Here is a 21,900-nt window from a genome sequence, read left to right as displayed (position 1 = left end):
TTGTAAATTGTGCCACTGCTATGAACATAGGGGTGCATATTTATGATTGGTGTTTTGGGTTTCTTAGAATATATTACTAGAGGTGGGATCACTAGGTCAAATGGGAGTTCTATTTTTAATTTTTTGAGGAACTCAATACTGTTTTCCACAGTGGCTGCACCAGTCTGCATTCCTACCAGCAGTGTACTAGGGTTCCTTTTTCTCCACATCCTCGCCAACACTTACCATTTGTTGATTTGTTAATGGTAGCCATTCTGATAGGTGTGAGGTGATACCTCATTATCATTTTAATTTGCATCTCTCTGATGGTCAGTGACCTTGAGCATTTTTTTTCATATGTCTCTTGGCCTTCTGTATGTCCACTTTGTAGAAGTGTCTATTTAGGTCCTTTGCTCATTTTTTAATTAGATTGTCTTCCTTTTGTTAAGTTATATGAGTTCCCTAAATATCTTGGAAATTAACCTCTTATCAGATGTATCATTGGCAAATATGTTCTCCCATGCAGTGGGCTCTCTTTTCACTTTGTTGATGGTTTCTTTTGCTGTGCAGAAGCCTTTTATTTTGATGTAGTTGCATTTGTTTATTTTCTCGTTAGTTTCCTTTGCCCTAGGCGATGTATTGGTAAACATATTGCTATGAGAGATGTCTGAGATTTTACTGCCTATGGTTTCTTCTAAGCTTTTTATGGTTTCATGACGTACATTTTTTAGGTCTTTTATCCATTTTGAGTTTATTCTTACCTAAGTTGGTGGTCTATTTTCACTTTTTTTGCATGTATCTGTCCAATTTTCCCAACACCATTTATCGAAGGGACTCTCTTGACTCCATTGTATGCTCTTGCCTCCTTTGTCAAATATTAATTGAGCATAGTGCTTAGGTCTATTTCTGGGGTCACTGTTTTGTTCCATTGATCTATGTATCTGTTTTTGTGCCAGTCCCAGGCTGTTTTGATTACTTGGCTTCGTAGTATAACTTGATATCTGGTATTGTGATCTCTACAACTTTGTTCTTTCTCAAGATTGCTGCAGCTATTTGAGGTCTTTTGTGGTTCCATATAAATTTTTGGAGTGTTTGTTTTAGATATATGAAATCTGCTGTTGGTATTTTAATAGGATTGCATTGAATCTATAGATTGCTTTGGGTAATTATGGACATTTTAATGATGTTGATTCTACCAATCCATGAACACACTATATTCTTCTACTTGTTTATATCTTCCTCTATCTCTTTTTTCAACATCCTGTAGTTTTCTGAATACAGATATTTTACCCCCTTGGTAAAGTTTATTCCTAAGTATCTTAATTTTTTGTTGCAATGGTAAGTGGGATTGTTCAGTTTCTCTTTCTAAGAGTTCATTATTGGTGTATATAAATGCCATAGATTTCTGGGTGTTGATTTTGTATCCTGCTATGTTGCCAAATTCATTTATTAAATCTAGTAGTTTTTTGGTGGAGTCTTTAAAGTTTTCTATGTACAATATCATGTCATCTGCAAATAATGGGAATTTTACTTCCTCCTTTTCAATTTGGATGCCTTTTATGTTTTCTTCTTGTCTTATTGCTGGGCTAGGACTTCTAGTACTATGTTGGATAAAGTGGACATTCCTGTTTTATTCCTGTTCTTAGGGGAAATGGATTTAGCGTTTGCCCATTGAGGCTCTAGGTTTGTCATATATGGCCTTTATTATGCTGTGAGTTTTTATAAAAAAGAAAGAGCATTGGATTTTGTCAAATGCTTTTTCTACATTAATTGATATGATCATGTGATTTTTGTCTTCCAATTTGTTTATGTGATGTATCAGATTTATTGATTTGCGAACATTGCATCAGCCTTGCATCCCTGGAATAAATCCCACTTGGCCCAGGTGTATGATCTTTTTAATATACTGCTGGATTCCATTTGCTAGTATTTTGTTGAGGATTTTAGCATCTATGTTCATCAGGGATATTGGCCTGTGATTCTCTTTCTTTGTAGTGTCTATCTGGTTTTGGAATTAGGCTAATGCTCACCTCATAAAAAGAGGTTGGAAGTGTTCCTTCCTCTTGGACTTTTTTGAATAGTTTAAGGAGCATAGGTATTAGTTCTTGTTTGAATGCTTGGTAAAACACCCCTGTGAAGTCATCTGGACCAGGGCTTTTGTTTGCTGGGAGTTTTATTATTATTATTATTATTACTGCTTCAATTTCATCAGAAGTTATCGGTCTATTCAGGTTTTCTGATTCTTCCTGATTGAGTTTTGGAAGATTGTATTTTTCTAGGAATATGTCCATTTCATTCATTTCAGATTGTCCAGCTTGTTGGAATATAGTTGTTCATAGTATATTTTTATGAACCTCTGTATTTCAGTGGGGGCAGTTGTTACTTTGCCTCTTTCGTTTGTGATTTTATTTATTTGGGTCCTCTCTCTTTGTTTCTTGATGAGTCTGGCTAAAGGTTCATCAATCTTGTTTATCTTTTCAACCAGCTCTTGGTTTTATTGAACTTTTGTATTTTTTTTTAGTCTCTATGTCACTTATTTCACTCTGATTTTTATTATTTTCTTCCTTCTACTGACTCTGGGCTTTATTGTTGTTTTCTTTCTAATTCTTTAAGTTGTAAGGTTAGATAGTTTAGAAGTTTTTCTTGTTTTTTTTGAGGTAGGCCTGAAGTGCTATGAACTTCTCTCTTAAGATGGCTTTCACTGTGTCTCATAGATTTTAGGTTGTTGTGTTTTCATTTTCATTTGTTTCCAGGAAGTTTTTTTATTTCTTTCTTGATCTCTTTAGTAACCCATTCATTGTTTAATAACATGCTATTTAGCTTCCATGTGTTTGAATGTTTCTGACTGTTCTTATTGTAGTTGATTTCTAATTTCATGCCATTGTGATCTGAGAAGATGCCTGATATGATTTCAATCTTCTTGAACTTGTAGAGACTTAGTTTGTGTCCTAACATGTGGTCTATCTTTGAAAATGTCCCACATGTACTTGAGAAAAATGTATATTTGGTAGCTTTGCGGTGAAATGTTCTGTAAATATCAATTAATTCCATCTGATCTAGTGTGTCAATTAGGATCAGTGTTTCCTTGTTGATTTTTTTGTCTAGCTCTACCCAGTGATATCAGTGGTGTGTCAAGCCCTCTACTGGGATTGTATTGCTGTCCATCTCTCCCTTAAAATCCTCCAGAAGTTTTTTATATATTTGGATGCTCCTGCATTGAGTGCATATATGTAAATCTCTTTAATGTCTTGCTTTGTAGTTTGTAAATCTCTTTAACAGCTGAATTCTTATGTCTGCTTCAGTCTGTTGTGATCTGTTGGTTGAACTGAAGCTTATAAGAAAGCCCACCTCACACAGATATGCCGTTGGAAAGGGGAGAACCTGGAGGAGCCCCTGAAAGTATCTCAGGTCCCCCAGGGATCCATGGACCACACTTTGAGAACCACTGACCTAGTGTGTTTCCTAAGATTTTGTTTAAGTTCTTCTTTCCTCAAAGTTACAGAGGGCATGCGAAGCTTGACTTTTTGTTTAAGACTTGGAAGGACTTAGTGCTGTTAGACAATTTAGGGAATTGTAAACAGAAAATAAGATAATGAGGAACACAATCTCCAAAATGCTTTTTTTGGGGGTGGGGAGGTGATGTCTGTTTTTTCTTTAAAAGAATACTCTGAAGACAAGGTCTGAACAGCTCACCAGGCCCCTGCATTTGGCAGGCTAGAACAATACTCCTGAACCAGCCTGAGCCCTAAGGATGCACAGGTGACCCAGTCCTGGGAAAGCTGGGCGTTTTAAGCAGCTAAGTAAAAGCAGCGTCTATCTTAGCTTTCCTTTTAATGAGATTAGTCTTGCTTTTCCCCTTCTCTTTATTTCACTGTCTGCAGGCCACCTCCTGGCTCTCATGGTAATGTGATTAGCTGGCCTGTGGCCCACACCGAGGCCACTGTCACAAAGATCTCTGCTTACTTGAGTGCACCTCTTTCCTGAATGTGTTTATAGTCACAAGGGTATTGTTAACTCTTGGATCCCAATAGAATGGGATATTTATGACACCCTCCAACCTCCCCCACCCCCATAAAAGTTGATTCAGGGAGACACTTAAGGAAGAAATAGACAAGACAGATGTGTTTCCTTCCCCAGATGCTAAGGGGCCTCAATTGTTCTGCATATGTAATGACTTTTTATGGCTCCTTGCAAATGTCTCTTTTGACTTTTAAAAAGGTGCCAAAGTCAAATATGGGTAGTTACTGAAAACACTTTAGTAATCTCACAGGACACCCCAGCTGGCTAGAAATCCTCTATCAGAGGATGTATGATAAGCCTACATCCCCTTCCCATTTTATGATTATAACTGATTTCTTCGTTTTTTTATTTAAAACTGCAACTGCAGATGAAAAGCAACAATGTCTTATTTGAACAACAAATGTCTTTCATAAACATTTAATGGCTCAATAATTGTTTTAAAGGCAATTTATGTAATTACAGCAAGAAGAAATTGAAATTCATGGAGAAAGTGGCCCCCTGCTTTTTTTATTTTAATGCAAATCAATAAATCCGGTCATTTTTGAAGGACAAGTTTGATTTTAGTGATCTTGATGATTTAGGTTAAGCTGAACAGGAACATGTCAGGATTTTCTGTTTGAAACACTGCATTTTTAACAGCATTTTGCAACTCTCACTTTAAAGACAGTCTGTGAGTTTTCCCCACTTGATTTGATCCCAGCACACAGGGACTTCTGACTTGATGTCAGAGGGATGTGTAGAAGAGTCCCGGGTGCTCCACAGACCTGCCCCCCACTCTCATTTCCCCTTCAGGGCCTGGAGCAAATCCGCGGTGGATAGATAAGTGGCAAGAGAAAGCAGGGTCCATGAGCGGATGCTTCCTAAACACAGATATTCTTCCATTTACTTTCCTTCCAGGTCAATTATCTCCTATCTGTGAACGCCCTTGATGCCCTGCCCCGTCCCATCCAAACACACTCTTTTCTGAGTTCTCACCATAGTGAGGTGTGCTCAGTGGTGTGCTGGTAAATGCTTAACAACCAGCTCTTGGGCGGGAAATGAGCCTTGATTTGTCATGTTTGTGATTTCTGTGGTTTACACTCCTCCCTGGCTGACTTCATGCCACCAGTGATGTCACTGACCCAGAGTTGGGAAGACATGCCCCTGTTGGGCTCCTGCCCACCTGTGTCCTAGCTCCAGCTTGCACTCCCACTTCTTCCTGCTTAAATTAGTGGGAGACCCACCAGGGAGATTATAAGGGTGGTGGGTGAAGGCAAAGAAAGTGTTCTATAGGTTTAATGCCATCTATAGTGCCTGGCACAGTGTCCCACAAAAAAGTGCCCCATGAATTGTCACCGAATTGCATAATTATTACTATTTTTATCATTGCTGTTGTTATTTAGTTAATATTTATTGAATTTAAATGTACTCTTATAAGACCTTCACTTGTATTATCTCATTTGCTGATGAATATAAGATTGTATTACAGACATGGAAAACCGTATGGTGGTTCCTCAAAGAATTTAGAGTAATGAACACTACTGGCCTGTATACTTAGAAGTTAAGATGATCAATTTTATGTTACTAGAGGCCTGGTGCATGAAAATTCATGCACTGGAGTTGGGGGGGGAGGTCCCTCAGCCTGGCCTGCCCCCTCTCACAGTCTGGGAGCCCTCAGGGGCGGGAGGCGACCCGGCAATCAGGGGAAGGCAATGCCCCCATCACACCTCTGCTGCTGCCACTGCCGGCAGCACTAGCCTTGGCCGCCCCTGGTTACCTGAGCCTCGGGTGGCCCTGGGCAGCTGGGCAGCCACCATCTGAAGCTTGCCTGTGCCTTGGGCCCATCCTGGATGGCTGGGCAGCTGACATCCGAGGCTTGCCTGTGCCTTGGGCCGGCCCTTGGCGGTGGGGGAGTGGGTGGGTGGGTGGGGGGCGCTGAGGGGACTGAGGGACTCTGGAGGCAGGCATGTAGAACAGCCAGGCCTGCCTGGGGGTGGGCCCGGCTGTACCGTGCGTCTGCTGCCCCGGCTGGGCTGAGGGGACTGGGCACCACCATCTTGTGGCTGTGGGTGCTGCCATCTTTGAGGGTGTGGCAGTCAATTAGCATATTCCCTCCTTATTGGCTGTGGGTGCCGCCATCTTTATGAGTGCTTGACAGTCAATTAGCATATTCCCTCTTTATTAGATAGGATGTGAGGTTGTTTTAAACCACAAGTAAGAAAAATAGAATTGCTATATGATCCAGAAATCTACGTTTGGGTATATATACCCACAAGAATTGAAAACAAGGACTTGTATGCATATTTATGCACCCTTGTTCATAGCAACATTATTCATAAGAGCCAAAAGGTGGAAGCAACCTATGTCCATTGACAGATGAATGGATAAACAAAATGTGGTATATATACAACAATATTTTTATTATTCAGCCTTAAAATAATTTTGGCAAATGGTACAACATGGATGAACCTTAAGGACATTATGCTAAGTAAAATAAGCCAGCCAAATGAGTACAAATATTGTATGTTTCCACTGACTTAAAGTACCTATAGTGGTCAATTCCATAAAGACAAACAGTAAAATGGTGGTTTCCAGGGCTGGTGGGAGGTGGGAATGGGGAGTTGTTAACGGGTACAGAGTTTCACTTTTGCAAGATGAAAAGAGTTCTGGAGATAGATGGTGATAATGGTTGCACACAATGTGAATTTATTTATTGCCACTGAATTATACACCTAAAATTAGAGAGAATAAATATATTTGTTGAAAAAGTTATCAGATTTATACTCATTAAATATCTGGAGACCAATAAACAATGTTTATGTTTTAATCTGGTCTCCTCTTGCTCTTCCCTGCTTTACAGAGCATTTCTTTTTTTAAAAAAATTTAAATATATTTTTATTCATTTCAGAGAGAGGAAGGGAGAGGGAAAGAGAGATAGAAACATCAATGATGAGAGAGAATCATTGATCGGCTGCCTCCTGCACTCCCCCTACTGGGGATCGAGCCCCCAACCCTGGCATGTGCCCTGACCGGGAATCCAACTGTGACCTCCTGGCTCTTAGGTGGACACTCAGTCACTGAACCACACCAGCTGGGCCCTCCTCTCCATTCTTTATGGGCAATTGTTTGCACAATTGTTTGCAAGTAATTTTCAATCATTAGAGCAATCAAATTTTTCTTTATCTCACCTACAATTATCAGTGTCATCCCTCTGCTAAAACACATCTTCTGTGGTTTTCCTTATCAAGGAGTTTGGGAAACCAAATATCTGTCTTACGTAAGGTCTCATTACCCTCCTGGCCTTAGAACTCCAGGACAGCAGGCGGATTGGGAACGACCATGTTTCTTTCAGGCCCCTGCCTGCCTGTGAAGGATCTCAGAAGAGAGCTTTTGAGGCACCTCTGAGGTTCTGTAGGTGGCAGAGGGGCAGTTCAGTGAACTGGGAGCCTAGAGACCAGGCTTATTATTTCAGCTCAACTACAGAATTATGTAACTTTTGGAAAGTAATTTCCCCTATATTTATTCAACATTTTAAAAAACCTACATATTCTAATTTATTTTTCTAGATAGTAGGAATGACACATTTTCTTATAATTTTTAATAAAGTTCAAATATATGACATTGTGCTTTAAAAGCGCAAAGTATGATATATGCCCACATTATGTAGAGAATGTGAGTGCCCCATATTGTACATTGCAAACACATTGATATGAAGTATTATTTTCCTTTGGACCTTAGATCAGTCGTCTCGTGGCTGATACAGATGCAAGGGTATTTTAACATACTGATCCAAATATGTAAGACAGTGTGTGTTATCATCAGCATAAAATATATTTATTAAATATTTATTAAATTGTGTTGGTCCTTGTTCTCTGGGTGATTATTTGTCTTTGAAAATAGTGAGGAGCTATATGATCAGAATCATAATCCTATTTAGCAACACCTATTAGTAATGTTCTAGGAAATGCTGTCAATTCTAGGTCCTCATTGAACACCTCCCAAATTTCTAGATTGGGCAAAAGTTACAGTTTCATAAGCTCAGGAAAAGAGTCTTGGTTTAAATAGCCTTTTTTAAAAAAAATTAAAAATACTATGTATTTTTTTAAATTGATTTCAGAGAGGAAGGGAGAGGGAGAGAGATAGAAACATCGATGATGAGAGAGAATCACTGATCAGCTGCCTTCTGCACGCCCCCTACTGGGGACTGAGCCCGCAACCCAGGCATGTGCCCTGACCGGGAATCAAACCATGACTTCCTGGTTCATAGGTCCATGCTCAACCACTGAGCCACACCAGCCAGGCCAAATACCCAATTTTATATTCTTGGCCAATTGGAGAACCTCACCCCCACCTGGGCTGGGCCTGGGGAAATCGGAGGCAAGACTGGAGCTGTAACATGTTCAAGATAAAGCAGGGTCACTATTTCATCTTCTGCACTCACAACCTCCTCAGGAACAGGAGAGAAGTGACTGTTAGTATACCAATACAACAGACATGGATGGAGGTACAGAGGGAGCAGACCCTAGACGTACAGGGTGATTCAGTGAGCCCCTAGGACAGTGGTTGGCAAACTGCGGCTCGCGAGACACATGCAGCTCTTTGGCCCCTTGAGTGTGGCTCTTCCACAAAATACCACGGCCTGGGTGAGTCTATTTTGAAGAAGTGGCGTTAGAAGAAGTTTAAGTTTAAAAAATATGGCTCTCAAAAGAAATTTCAATCGTTGTACTGTTGATATTTGGCTCTGTTGACTAATGAGTTTGCCGACCACTGCCCTAGGAGATGCGGGCAAACTGCTACACCAGGCACCCTCAGTCCACCGCTCCCTGCATCCTGGGCTTTAACACTATGAGATGGGTGAGAGCTAGATTTACTATAAAAAAGGGACATTTAAACCTCATCAGTTAAACACAACAGAAATGCTCCTCCTTCAAAAACTGAAACACGTTTGTGATCAAAAGACCTTTTCATGAAAGCAGTTATGTCAATACACCATCTGGCACAAGGAAGAGTCCATGTGAACGCACATAAGTGCTGTTAGTATTGAAGTTGTTCAAGCTGGAGGTGGGAGTTCTGATTCAGCCAGTGGCACCTGCATTGTTTTTCTCCAGAGTCTTCTTGGGAACCAGATGGGGTCGGTGTATCTCAAGATTGCCATCTCCCCGACTAAAGAAAGGCTTTTTAGATCAAGAAGAATTGATCTTTTTTTTTTCTTGTTCAACCTGTTTCTACATATCTACCATGAATAGAAGGTGTTGATTTAAATACATTTTTTCCGTAGTATCTTTCAAAGAGTTAGTGTTTAAAACTCCAGAATGGCTTGTAAATTGTAATTTGTTTGCTTGTTTTAAAAACAGTTTACCCCAAGAAGATCATGGGTGAGAAGAGTTGCAAACTGGATGTTGCTTCTTTACTGGAATGGCCCGTGGCAGGGCGGGAGGCCGGGCAGGTCTAGCACAGTCCTGGATGGAGAGCAAGGAGACAACACCACTCACCTGCAGGATCCCAGTCATTTCCACAACAAAATGGGAGTGGGAGATGGAGAAAATGTTTCTGTCTCGTTACTTATTTTATTTTTTCAGTCCTCACTCAAGGATATATTTCCATTGATTTTTAGAGAGAGGGAAAGACAGAGAAACATCTATGTGCGAGAAACACATTGATTGGTTGCCTCCTGCACGTGCCCCAACTAGGGCCTCGGCCAGGGAGGAGCCTGCAACCTAGGTATGTGCCCTTGACGTCCGCAGGCCGATGCTCTATCCACTGAGCAAAACCGGCTAGGGCTCTGCCTTGTTATATTTTTAAATAAATAGACTCTTTTAGAAAGACATTAAGATTTGTTGTCATTAAGAGTTAGAGACTATGAAAAACAAAACTTAAAAATTCCACCGACCAAAGGACTAACACAGTTATACAGAGTAAAAAATACCATTTTTAGTGATTTGATAAAGCATTACAAGATGTTTAAATCATACATACCTATCCTTGGACATGCCATTTGATACCAGAATTTGAGTTTAAGATCTGCCTGTAATTAAAGTTTTGGGTTTAGTTTTTAAAGAAGAGAAAATTGAGCACTTTAAAAGCCAACACCTTGTTTCTCAAGATGTAACCCCAGGCAAATTTTTATGACGGCACTAGGCCTTTAGTCAGCGGCTGGCACTCTCTTCCTGATTCTCAAACTGCTCCTAGCACTTCCTCTTTATGGTGGGGGCTGTGCTTCCTGCGGGGCCACAAGCGGGGACCTGCCCGGCCCACCTCCCTGCAGACAGGCTGTGTAGCCACTGCTCAGTCCCAGGGGGTGGACACAGGGCCCAAGACTGTGGCAAAGGACTGGGCTAACACTGAGGCCAGGATTAGATGTTGGCCAAATTATAAACTGAGGGAAATTGGAATGGGAAACACAACCACTGCGTCTGAAAGCATAATTGGCCTTTGTTAAATTACAGCTATCTTCACTGCCACACACTCAATGGTGCGCCTGGCCGGCTGGCGCAGTCTCACAGGATCTTCAGGAATGTTCCAAGTCAGTTATTAAACATAGCCATTATTAGTAATGAAATTATGTAAGAAACAAAGCTGGTAATACTCAAAGCTGATCAATTCCTGTTTGTTTCTTGCTGCATTTTACTATTCTCTATGTTCGTGGGGTTCCTGGGTATGGCAGCAGTGTGGTGGGAATATTACATAAGGGTCATCCCTGGGCATCTCTTCTCAGCCCCACACTCCGTGATGGCATGTCAGTAGATTGAAATTGACCCCATGCAATGCAAGTGTTTTTTGCACCATAGAAATTGACAAAATGCTACAAATGAGGACTTGGTTTATTGTTCTGTTGATTGTCTAGACCTACGAAAGTGGTGGAGAAAATGTTAATAAGCCATATTAAACTTGTGTATGTGGATAGCTATTAAATTGTGAATAGCCAAGAAACTAAAAATGTTATCTGATTTAGCAAAGAATTCACATATATCATTAATAAATAACTGAAGTTTAGACATAGTTTTTGTTGTTTTACTTTTGTCTAACTCTTAAACAAAGATGTCAACTAACATTTATGTAGGAACTACCCTTGTTTATCAGTTGCAATATAGGACACTAATTCAACAAAAATCAACTAGAACATTCTGTGAGAATCAATTGGCTATATGGAATTTATAATCATGAGTATTGAATTTTTTTTTATTTATAAACTGTGTGTCACACATCTTCTACCTCAGGAAAATTTATAATAAACTTACATATTAAACACATTACATTCACACGCACACACACACACACACACACACACACACACACACTTTTATCCCCGGGAGCTGGTTGCTAATATCTACTAGCATATAATATCTACTAGCATACTTCTGCACACACTGGTACAGTGTAATTCCAGACTTCTAGGACAGTGGCCTGCAAAACTTTTTTGAGAGCAACCCACTTTGACAAGCTAAAAACCTCCCGGCCTACCTACCTCAATCAGTTTTCATATGGCATAGAAAAAGAGCTCCTCAAATACATTCAGCAGAATTATGCACATTTCTAGTTTAGCTATAGGGGTGTGGTGGTTTAACTTTGAACCTCAATGCATTTATGCGTTAACCTGTAGTTACTGGGAAAGTGCAGACAGATGCTGCACCGATCTAACAACACACAACAAACTAAGTGGACAGTAAAGGAGTGGAACCAACAGTAAGTTATAATTTAAAAGCAAGAATTGCAGCAATTGTAAAAGGCATGACCACCTCAAGACAGCACGAATAACACAGTGCTCCCCCACCTGCAGGAACCCCAGCTATGCTGGCTGCGCCACGGAGATAAGCCTTGCTTGGCAGCCAGACTTCCGGGAACTGAAATGGAGCCCTCAGTATATTTTAGACCTGTGCTAATATTAGTTCATAAATAATAAATTGTACCAACTCCTAAGGAGTCACTTCTTAGGTCACAAATCATTAGGCATTAGTCATCTATAAAAACAAAAGTGTCTGGAATACCTGTCATTTTTCCATGTCAAAAAGGATGCAAGGGTTCAGCACAAGTGGCCTGTGCATCCAGGTAAGCCCAGGCGCCACCAAATTCCAGGGAATTCTGTGGCCTCCCTAACATCTCACATGTAAATGCTCTTTCCACCCAGCTTGGCTCAGACTTTGGAGTCATTGTGCTAAATGAAGCCCTCTCTGGTAGGTAGGACAGTATGGCATCTTTGTGGAGGCACAGGTTTTTCAGGTTCCATCAGTCAGTGGGTGCCAGGACCAAGTCAATCACAGAATTTCTGCAGTTAGCACTAGGCCACACTTTCTCCAGGCCTTGGAAGGGCTTCCCTTATGTTGGTCTCTATAGAGGCCTAGCAACCAGTTATCTCTGCTTGGGAAGTTCTCGATCTGCTTTGCGTGCATTTTAAGAGCTTATCTTTCTGTTTATTTGTTTATCCTGATCGAAACAGCATTGGCCCGGTGACAGACCGGCACCCGGAATGGCCCCCGCAGCCGGACCTCCTCAGCTTCAGTTTAGAGCTGACTTGGGGGTTAAAGGTTATACTTTTTGAAAGGTAGTAAAACATTAATGATGGGTAAAGTTCCTTCCCTCTCACCCATAAGGTAACTGGGTAATCCTGTTTGCTCTCTAGAATGAACTGTGTTTGCTGAGAGTAATCTGAACTCAGCAGCGTAGGCAACCTCCTGCCTGTGGGCGGCCGTGTGGAGGTGAGCATTACAAGGTGTAAACAGGCAGCTGGAAATAGCCTTGTCATGACCAAGCCCCATCCTTAAGCAGGTCCCTCAGTGGGACAAATGCTGCACATTTTGTGAGAATTGCTGCATTGGAGCCTGGATTCCTAAGATGTTGGGAGCTGCACGGATTCTGAGCCGGAACCTCGTCTGCAGACGTGCTACCCAGTGCAGGACATCAGTGTGCCCTGGTGCACAGTAGACTTGGAAGCTGGGAAGTCTGGCTGACGCTCATCACTGGAGACTCTGATTTTACTCCCATCTTTGGCCCCCAGATTCCTGGGTGACCTGGGACCATGCTTCAAATTCTACATCTAGAATGTGATGTAGTTCTTTGTTCATTGTCTGCCTTCCATTGGAATAGAAACTCCACGAGAACAGGGTCTTGGCCTGTCTGGTTATTGCTGTCTTCCCAGGGCTTAGAGCAGTGACTGGCCCAGAGCAGGCCCTCAGTATTTGTTAAACAAACAAATGAATCCTGTTTTACACTTGTTGCCCATTGCCTTCGTGGCACTTACTATCTCCCTGGGGAGATGTGGGGATGTGGGTGGGTGTTACATGGCACAGGTGGAACAATGAGATGACAGGGTAAGACCGGCAGAAGCAGGAGCTGAACCATGGGCCAAGGGGCTGAGGTTGGGCAGGCGCCTCTGCGTCTGCTGGGCAAAGGTCAGGTTGGCATGGGGTGAGGGCTGGGCCAGTGTGGAGGAGCAGGAAACATTCTGGGTTGTCTTAAGGACACGGGAAAAACTGAATTCTGTCTTAGCTGACATCAAAAGCATGACCAAGGCCATTTGTAGCAGATTCTCCCCAGGTCTGGCTTAGAGGTGTTCCCCGGTGTCTGGAAATGTCGAACCATGTCTCGTTGTTCATGGTCTAAACACAGCCCGGAGGCCGCCTCCTCCCAGCTTGGGCAGGTGACTTAGAAGTGGCCCAAATCAGAGGAAGCCTCTGGAGCCTCGTGACCACGCTCTGGGTAGTGAGAAAAGTCCTCATCCGTCATCATGTTAAGTCTCTTGAAATAGGTGTCCAGGACAGGAGTGGCCCCTGAGCTCAGGTGAGAGGTGACTTGCTTACTTGAGAGCTTGAGTCAGTGGGCAGAAATGCACAGGTGCATCACCAGCCACATGATGGAGCCCTTCGGCACTGTCCAGGCTGCTTCATCACTGTCCTGCAGACCAGGGGATGATGGTGCTTGGATTAGCAGGCGTTTGGGCAGAGGCTGCTTGGCAGTCAACAGTTAGGTCTGTCGCCTGTGCCTCAGGTGGGGGTAGGGGCCCATTCAATGTGCTCCCATAGACTGCAGTGTGTGTGGCTGCTGTTTGCAATACAAGAAAAGGCTCACATGACTGAAGCTTCCAAGAGGCACAGGTATCCTTCAAGCATACAGATGGGTACTCCAGGCCTGTGTCCTCTCTGACGAATGGGGTCTATGCCTCCGGGAGAATTCAGCTGCACAGCATCTGGCAGCAACGAAGAGCCATCTGACCAATCTCTTATTTTCTAACAAACAAAAATCCAAACCACATAATTGAGGCAAATACTCAATCTTTCAAGCTCTGTGATTCCCCAATTTAGCTGTTTACTTTAATCAAATCACAAATGAATGACCAAATTTGAGTTTGATTACGTGCCTATAAAGATAACCAAGGAGGCAACATAACTCACGTCTGTCAAACTCTTTTCAGACAATGTCTGGCATTACAACACGCCAATTACATTTTTATCAGGCAGTTAAGTTAATTACCTGTGGTAAATGTGTTCGTGGGACAAGTGGAGATGGCTGTCAACATTTGCTTACCGCTTTAAAACGCTGCTTGGGGTATGGGAGGAATCAAGGTACAGTAGTATGCAGAGGTAGTTACACCTATGGGGTCATATAAAAGCCCGTAGAGTTTTCAGGCTGAAACCGGTGCCTTTTTTCCACCACAAGATGGCTCTGCATGGTTTCTTCTCAGAAGCAACATGGGCTCCAGGGTAAATGCCTGTTTGTGAAGGACCAGAGCCCTGAGCAGGCGGCGAAGCTGTGACTTCAGCCTCCCTTTCTGGGGAGTGAAACCTTCTCCTCTGCTCCCCACAGGCACCCAGTGCCCTTGGTCCCTCCATGCCAGGTAACAGCAGCATCTGGTGCCTGCAACCTGGCAGGGCCTGGGTCTGTTTTGTTCATTGGTCAGCTTCCCAGTACTAAGAGCAGTGCCGGCACCACCTTGGAAAATTCTGGATCTGCTCCATTCACTGAGAGTGTCATGGAAAACCACAGGCCAAATCAGTGTAGGTTGCATGCTGTGTCAGCCTCCAAATGAGGGTGCCTGCCCTGCCTTAAATTCTCCCCCATATGCAACGGTGGCAAATCTCCACATAATTTCTAATATATGACTTAGCTGACACAAAACGTGTCAAGGACACGAGGCTTCCTTACCTATGTGAAGGAATAATAATGTCTTCCTTAAAAATTTAGCAGGAGGATTAAATGAGGATTAAACAAGTACTTTGTATAGAAATTGGCCAAAAATTAACCTAAAATAATTGAAAAGAAAAGGGTGTGTGTGGCGGGGGCGGGGGGGAGGGGGGTTTTCAAAGTCTTATATTTACAGAATACAGGAAACTTGTGAAGCATGAGAGAAAATCTAAAACATCATTGGAATGCCAGAAAGCGATAATTAAGTCTTTTGTTTAAGCCCAAAATTAATGTTTCATGTGGACCAGCAAATGTTTGACTAAGGGAAATTCCTTACAAACTTCCACAGTTATTTCTGCTGCTTCATAGCAGTGGTAGGAAAGGTATTGATTCAGTCAAGAAATATTTATTGGCACCTGCCATGTGCCCGGCTCTGTCCTAGGTGCTGGGGAACCAGTGGTGACTAGGAGACGTGGAGTGTACCTCCAGAGCTTGTAAAGAGCTGCTGGGGAAGGTCAGTTAGACAGCCGTGGTAAATGTTCAGAGTGCTGTGAGGAAGGAGTTGCAGAGTCCGGTGGGGTATGGAGTAGGCCACTTGGCCAGCTGGAGCATGTCTGTCAATGTCAAGCTCTTTGGAGGAATTGACCCCTAAGCAGCCACCTGATAATTGACATTTGCTGCTTGTGAGGGACAGCAGGGTGCAAGAAGGATAGAATGATACAAACCAGGTGAGGAGGATGTGGGAAGTCTGAGGGAAGTGAGAGATGGCAGGTGGGAGCAGTGAAGGGAGCTCAGAGGGCTTGGATGGATGCAAGTGAGAAAGGAGGCTGGGATGTAATGCTGGCTTCTCTGAGGCCTTGCCAGGCACCTGTAGGTGGAGCTTTATCCCAAAGGCTATGGGACACCCCTGAAATCCATGATTTTGGGAAGGATCCCTTAAACCATAGTGCGGAGAAAATATTTGGGAAGGTGAGTCTGGCTGTGGGATGCACCTGGAGATCAGGTGAGATGATGGCACACTGGACAGAGATGATGGCAGTGGAGCTGAAGAGGCATGGATGGATTCTACCCCTAAAGTAAATGAAGAAGCCACGATGAGTGGACAATCACAAACCAAAATGGTTGTGGGTCTAAGCACTGGATGATTCCAAAGGCCCATGTGGGGACATTCAAAGAACAGATGCAGATGCTGAGAGGGTGAGAAATCTTCTCACAATACACCTGGGAGCAAGGACAGAGATACAGGTGACAGCCTGAGGGACCTCTCCTAATTGGGAATTAGATAATCAGTAACTCCTGGAGGCTCCCTGAGGGATGTTGGTGGGGATTTTGTTGAGAAACTAGAATTTCGGTGCATGAAATTCATGCACAGGGTGTGTCCCTCAGCCCGGCCTGTACCCTCTCCAATCCGGGACCCCTCAGGTGATGTCCGACTGCCAGTTTAGGCCCGATCTCACCACAGGACAATGACCTTATATAAACCGGCAGTCGGACATCCCTCTCACAATCCAGGACCACTGGCTCCTAACCACTCACCTGCCTGCCTGCCTAACGCCCCCAACTGCCCTTCCCTGCTGGCCTGTTCACCCCCACTGTCCCTTCCCTGACAGCCTGGTAGCCCCCAACTGCCCTGCCCTGCCGGCCTGGTCGCCTCCAATGGCCCTCCCCTGCAGGCCTGGTTACCCCCAACGGCCCTCCCCTGCCGGACTGATCTCACCCCCAACGGCCCTCCCCTGCCGGCCTGATCTTGCCCTTAACTGCTCTCCCCTGCCGGCCTGATCACCCCTAACTGCCTCTGCCTTGGCCCCCACCACCATGGCTTTGTTTGGAAGGAAGTCAGATGTCCGGAAGATGGCCGGTCGACCCGGTCTAATTGCACATTACCCTTTTATTAGTATAGACTAGAGGCCCGGTGCACGAAATTTGTGCATGGGGGTGTGTGTCCCTCAGCCCAGCCTGCACCCTCTCCAATCTGGGACCCCTTGAGGGATGTCCAACTGCCCATTTAGGCCTGATAGGATCGGGCCTAAACGGGCAGTCAGACATCCTCTCACAATCCAGGACTGCTGGATCCCAACCGCTCGCCTGCCTGCCTTCCTGAATGCCCCTAACCGCTTCTGCCTGCCAGCCTGATCACCCCCTAACCACTCCCCTGCCAGCCTGTTTGCCCCTAACTGCCCTCCCCTGCAGGCCTGGTCACCCCTAACTGCCCTCCCCTGCAGGCCTGGTCACCCCTAACTGCCCTCCCCTGAAGGCCTGGTCACCCCTAACTGCTCTCCCCTGCAGGCCTGGGTACCCCCAACTGCCCTTCCCTGCAGGCCCGGTTGCCCCCAACTTCCCTCCTCTGCCAGCCTGGTCACCCCTAACTGCCCTCCCCTGCAGGCTTGATTGCCCCCAACTGCCCTCCCTTGCAGCCCTGGTCCCTCCCAACTGCCCTCTCCTGCTGGCCTGATTGCCCACAACTGCCCTCCCTTGCAGGCCTGGTCCCTCCCAACTGCCCTCCCCTGCTGGCCATCTTGTGTCCACATGGGGGCAGCCATCTTGTGTATTGGAGTGATGGTCAATTTGCATATTACTCTTTTATTAGATAGGATAGTGCCCCAGTGCACAGATTTGTGCACATTGAAAGGAAATTAATTAGAAGGTGGCCAGTGGGGTGGGACTGGGCGAGACGGGCTGGACATGCCCTGGAGCCAACCTCCCACAGTCCTTCCTTGGCTGGCTGGCCACACCTGGGGTGGCACTGCGGCTCGAAGGTTGTCTGCGGAGTGAGCGGGGTCCCTCCGGCAGGTGGGGTCCCTAGGCCTGGCCTGCGGGGATTGGGCTGAAACCAGCTCTCTGACATGCCTGAGGGGTTCCTGACATCCCCCTAAGGGTCCCAGATTGCAAGGGGGCAGTTCTCAGGTGACACACACTGGAATCAGGCTCCCTCCTCTCTGGTTCCAGGTGCGTACCTGAGAACCGCAGCTGCCAAATCACCACAGCTCAGCAGCTCCTGTGTTGCACGTCAGCCCCCTGGTGGTCATCGCACATCATAGCTACCGGCCGGTCATCCAGTCAGCCGGTCGCTTAGGCTTTTATATATATAGATGTGGCCAGAGGGGTGGAATCTCTCTTGCTCAATCTTGAGGCAAAGTGGAGGGAACTTTTCTTAACTGTTGTCTTCTAGCTCATTTGGGGCTGACCTTGACCAATGTAATAGAGCTCATTCATTTACTCTTTGTTTGAGCCAATATTTTGAGAACTTAGTGTCAGTAACAATTTACAGATAGATGTACAGCACTTCATGGCTGACAAAGGTGTCCACACAGATCATAGTAACAATGATGATGAAAGCTGACATCCACTGAGCAATTCCTCTGAGTCAACCATTTTGCTACATGCTTTACATGTTTTCTTTTTTTAAGATTTTTTTATTGATTTTTAGACAGAGAGGAAGGGAAAAGTAGAATGAGAAACATTGATGTGAGAACCAAACATCAATTGGCTGCCTTCTGCATGCCCCCTACTGGGGATCAAGCCCACAATGCAGGCATGTGCCCTGATTAGGTGGGAATCGAACCTGCAAACTTTCAGTGCACGGGGATGAGGCCCAACCAACTGAGCCACACCATCCAGGGCTACATGTATTTTCTTGTGTAATCCTCACAACGTGCGAGGTAGGTACTATTGTCCTCAGTTGACTAATGAAGAAACTGAGGCACAGAGAAGTTAAGTGCTGAGTTCTTATGTAGCAACTCTGTGAGGGGGGTAGGAAGGGTCTCCTCTGTTTTATAGATGAGGCAAAGCAGGTTGGAAGAGTTGGCCAAAGTCATACTCAGGTAGTTAGTGGCAACTGGGACCCAATCGAAAGGTCTTCCTACTGCACGCCTGTAAAAGAAGAGCATGTGGTTCTGCTTAAGTTACAGGCGTGTTTCATGGATGATGTCTAGGTTCCTTGCCAAGCACAAGGACAATGGCCTTATATAAATAACCACCTTGACTGTGCTGGACCCATCTGGGAGAAGTAAACATTAGGAGGTTAGAGTAAAATTGGAATTAAAGGAACTATACATTGAGATCTGCCAGGGCAATCCACATTTGAGCTATTATGTGTCCAGTTATCACCATAACTACGCTCATTCAGGTCTCAACATGAATCTGTTCTTTTATTAGAAAGAAGCTTGTATAATGGCTGGATGCTGAGTCAGAGGCCCACTCCTGTCAGAACCCTGTTTGTTCAGAAGCTCTCTCTTTAGTGTGAGTTCAGGACCACCAGGTCAGGAGTTATTTTATGTAATAAAAGACTTTGACTTTATGTATTGGTTATACTACATCACAAATTACCAAACTTAGTGGCTTAAACCAACATGCATTTAATATCTTATAATAATTTTTGTGGGTCAGGAATATGGGCATAGCTTAACTGGGTTCCCTGCTTCAGGGTCTCTCCCAGGCTGCAATGAAGGAGATGGCCGGCTAGGGCTGGGATCTGATCTGAAAGCTCCACTGAAGAAAAATCTGCTTCTAAGCCACATGGCTGTTGGCAGGATTCAGTTCCTATTCAGTCCTGCTGGACTGAGGACCTCAGTTCCTAGGTGGCTGTTGGACTGAGGCCACCCTCAATTCTTTGTCTGGTGGACTTCACCAACATGGTAGCTCATTTCATCAAAGTATACAAGCCAAGAAGATAATGGAGGAGAGTCTACTAGGAAGATGGAAGTCCCAATATTCCATGTTCTAGCATATCCCATCACTTTTGCCATATTCTATTAGTTAGAAGCAGTTCACAAGGTCCAGTCCATACCCAAGGAAAGGGGTAATTGCACAAGGACATGAATATCAGGAAACAGTGATTATTGGGGGCTATCCTTGAAGTCTGTCAGTCACAATTCTAGTTTAGGAATGAAAGGCATAAGCCAGAAGCAAGTGGGGGGGAATAAAGGCCACTATTTTTAATTATTTATTATGTGCTATGCATCTCACATGAATTAATTGTCTCATATAATTCTCACAACAACCCTGTGGCATAGGTATCATCCCCATTACACAGACTATGTTTAGAGGGACTAAATAATTGTTTCCTTGTCAAAAGTAAATGGTAGAGCCAGGATTCAAAGTAGATCTGCAAAACTATAGAGCCTATGCTTCTAACCACTGCCATCATCACTGAATTACCTTTTTACTTGTGCAGGTGACTGTCTCCTACCTGCCTCCTTTTCTGGTCTCATGGTCATCCTCTCGAGCCCAGACCTCCCACTCTACTGACAACAATGGTCTCATAGTGTGCCTTCCTGACTCCAGGGCTCTCCCTTCTAATTTTACTATACTAGAGGCCTGGTGCACAAAATTCGTGCGGGGGGGGGGTGTCCCTCAGCCCAGCCTGCACCCTCTCCAATCTGGGACCCCTCGAGGGATGTCTGACTGCCCGTTTAGGCCCGATCCCAGTAGGATCGGGCCTAAACGGGCAGTCGGACATCCTCTCACAATCCAGGACTGCTGGCTCCCAACTGCTCACCTGCCTGCCAGCCTGATAGCCCCTAACTGCTTCTGCCTGCCAGCCTGATCACCCCCTAACCACTCCCCTGCAAGCCTGATTGATGCCTAATTGCTCCCCTGCCAGCCCAATTGCCCCTAACAGCCTGCCCTTTCCAGCCTGGTCGCCCCCAACTGCCCTCCTCTGCCGGCCCGGTCACCCCTAACTGCCCTCCCTTGCAGGCCCGATCGTCCCCAACTGCCCTCCCCTGCTGGCCTGATGCCCACAACTGCCCTTCCCTGCCATCCATCTTGTGGCCGACATCTTGTGTCCACATGGGGGCAGCCATCTTTGACCACATGGGAGGCCATCTTGTGTTTGGAATGAGGGTCAACTTGCATATTACTCTTTTATTAGATAGGATAACTTTTTTTCTTTAATACTATATTGATTATTGTTAGAAGCTCTGGGGGAGAACTGGGGAGCTCTGGAACAGTTTGGGGAAGGATGGCCTCTGAGCAGAATTCTCTACATGGTTGGGGAGTAGACTGATGTGATCCCCAGACACCCCTTTTCTGATGGGTTCACAGCCAACATGGAAACTTGAAGGTTCAGGGTCTTGCTTGGGTGTAACTGAAGATGGGGAGGTAAAACCAACAGTGATGGGACATTTTATTAATGCAGGGGGTGAGAGAAGAAAAAAGCCATGTGTTCTGTAAGCTGGGGGGACACTGAACACACTCATTGGAAAAAGAAGACCTTGGTGAATGGGGAGGGGAAGAGGAGAGCAGTTTCAAATATGCTGAGTTTGAGGGTCTCTAGGTATTAGATGGCTTTAAGGAAGGACTGTTTATTTTACTGGGTGTGAGAATAGAAAATGAAGATACTATCTTACCTAATAATAGATAAACATGTAAATTGACCGTACCTCCGCTACATCCATAGCCAATCAGAGTGAGTATGCAAATTAACCCAACAAAGATGGTGGTTAATTTGCATACATAGGCGCCCAGCGCCTGGGTCCTGGGAACATCCTGGCACCCAGGTTACTCTGAGGTAAGCCCTGCGTGGGCCCTGAGCAGCCTGGGAAGGTCCTGAGCCAGGGGGCTCCTGGGTAGGGCCAAGCCTGCGATCACAGCCGAGGGGGCAGGGGTGGAGCCTGCGATCGGAGGGAGCTGGGGGTCCCCTGCCCAGGCTGAAAGCCTGGGCCAGAGGCTTTCGGCCTGGGCAGGCCTGGGCAGGGGTGGAGCTGGCGATCAGAGGGAGCTGGGCATCCCCTGTTCAGGCCTAAAGCTTTGGCCAGATGCTTTAGGCCTGGGCAGGGCCCAGCTGGCGATTGGTGTGAACTACAG

Source organism: Plecotus auritus (assembly GCF_963455305.1).
Source record: "Plecotus auritus genome assembly, chromosome: 3".
Classification (NCBI taxonomy): Eukaryota; Metazoa; Chordata; class Mammalia; order Chiroptera; family Vespertilionidae; genus Plecotus; species Plecotus auritus.
This window is presented reverse-complemented; position numbering follows the sequence as displayed.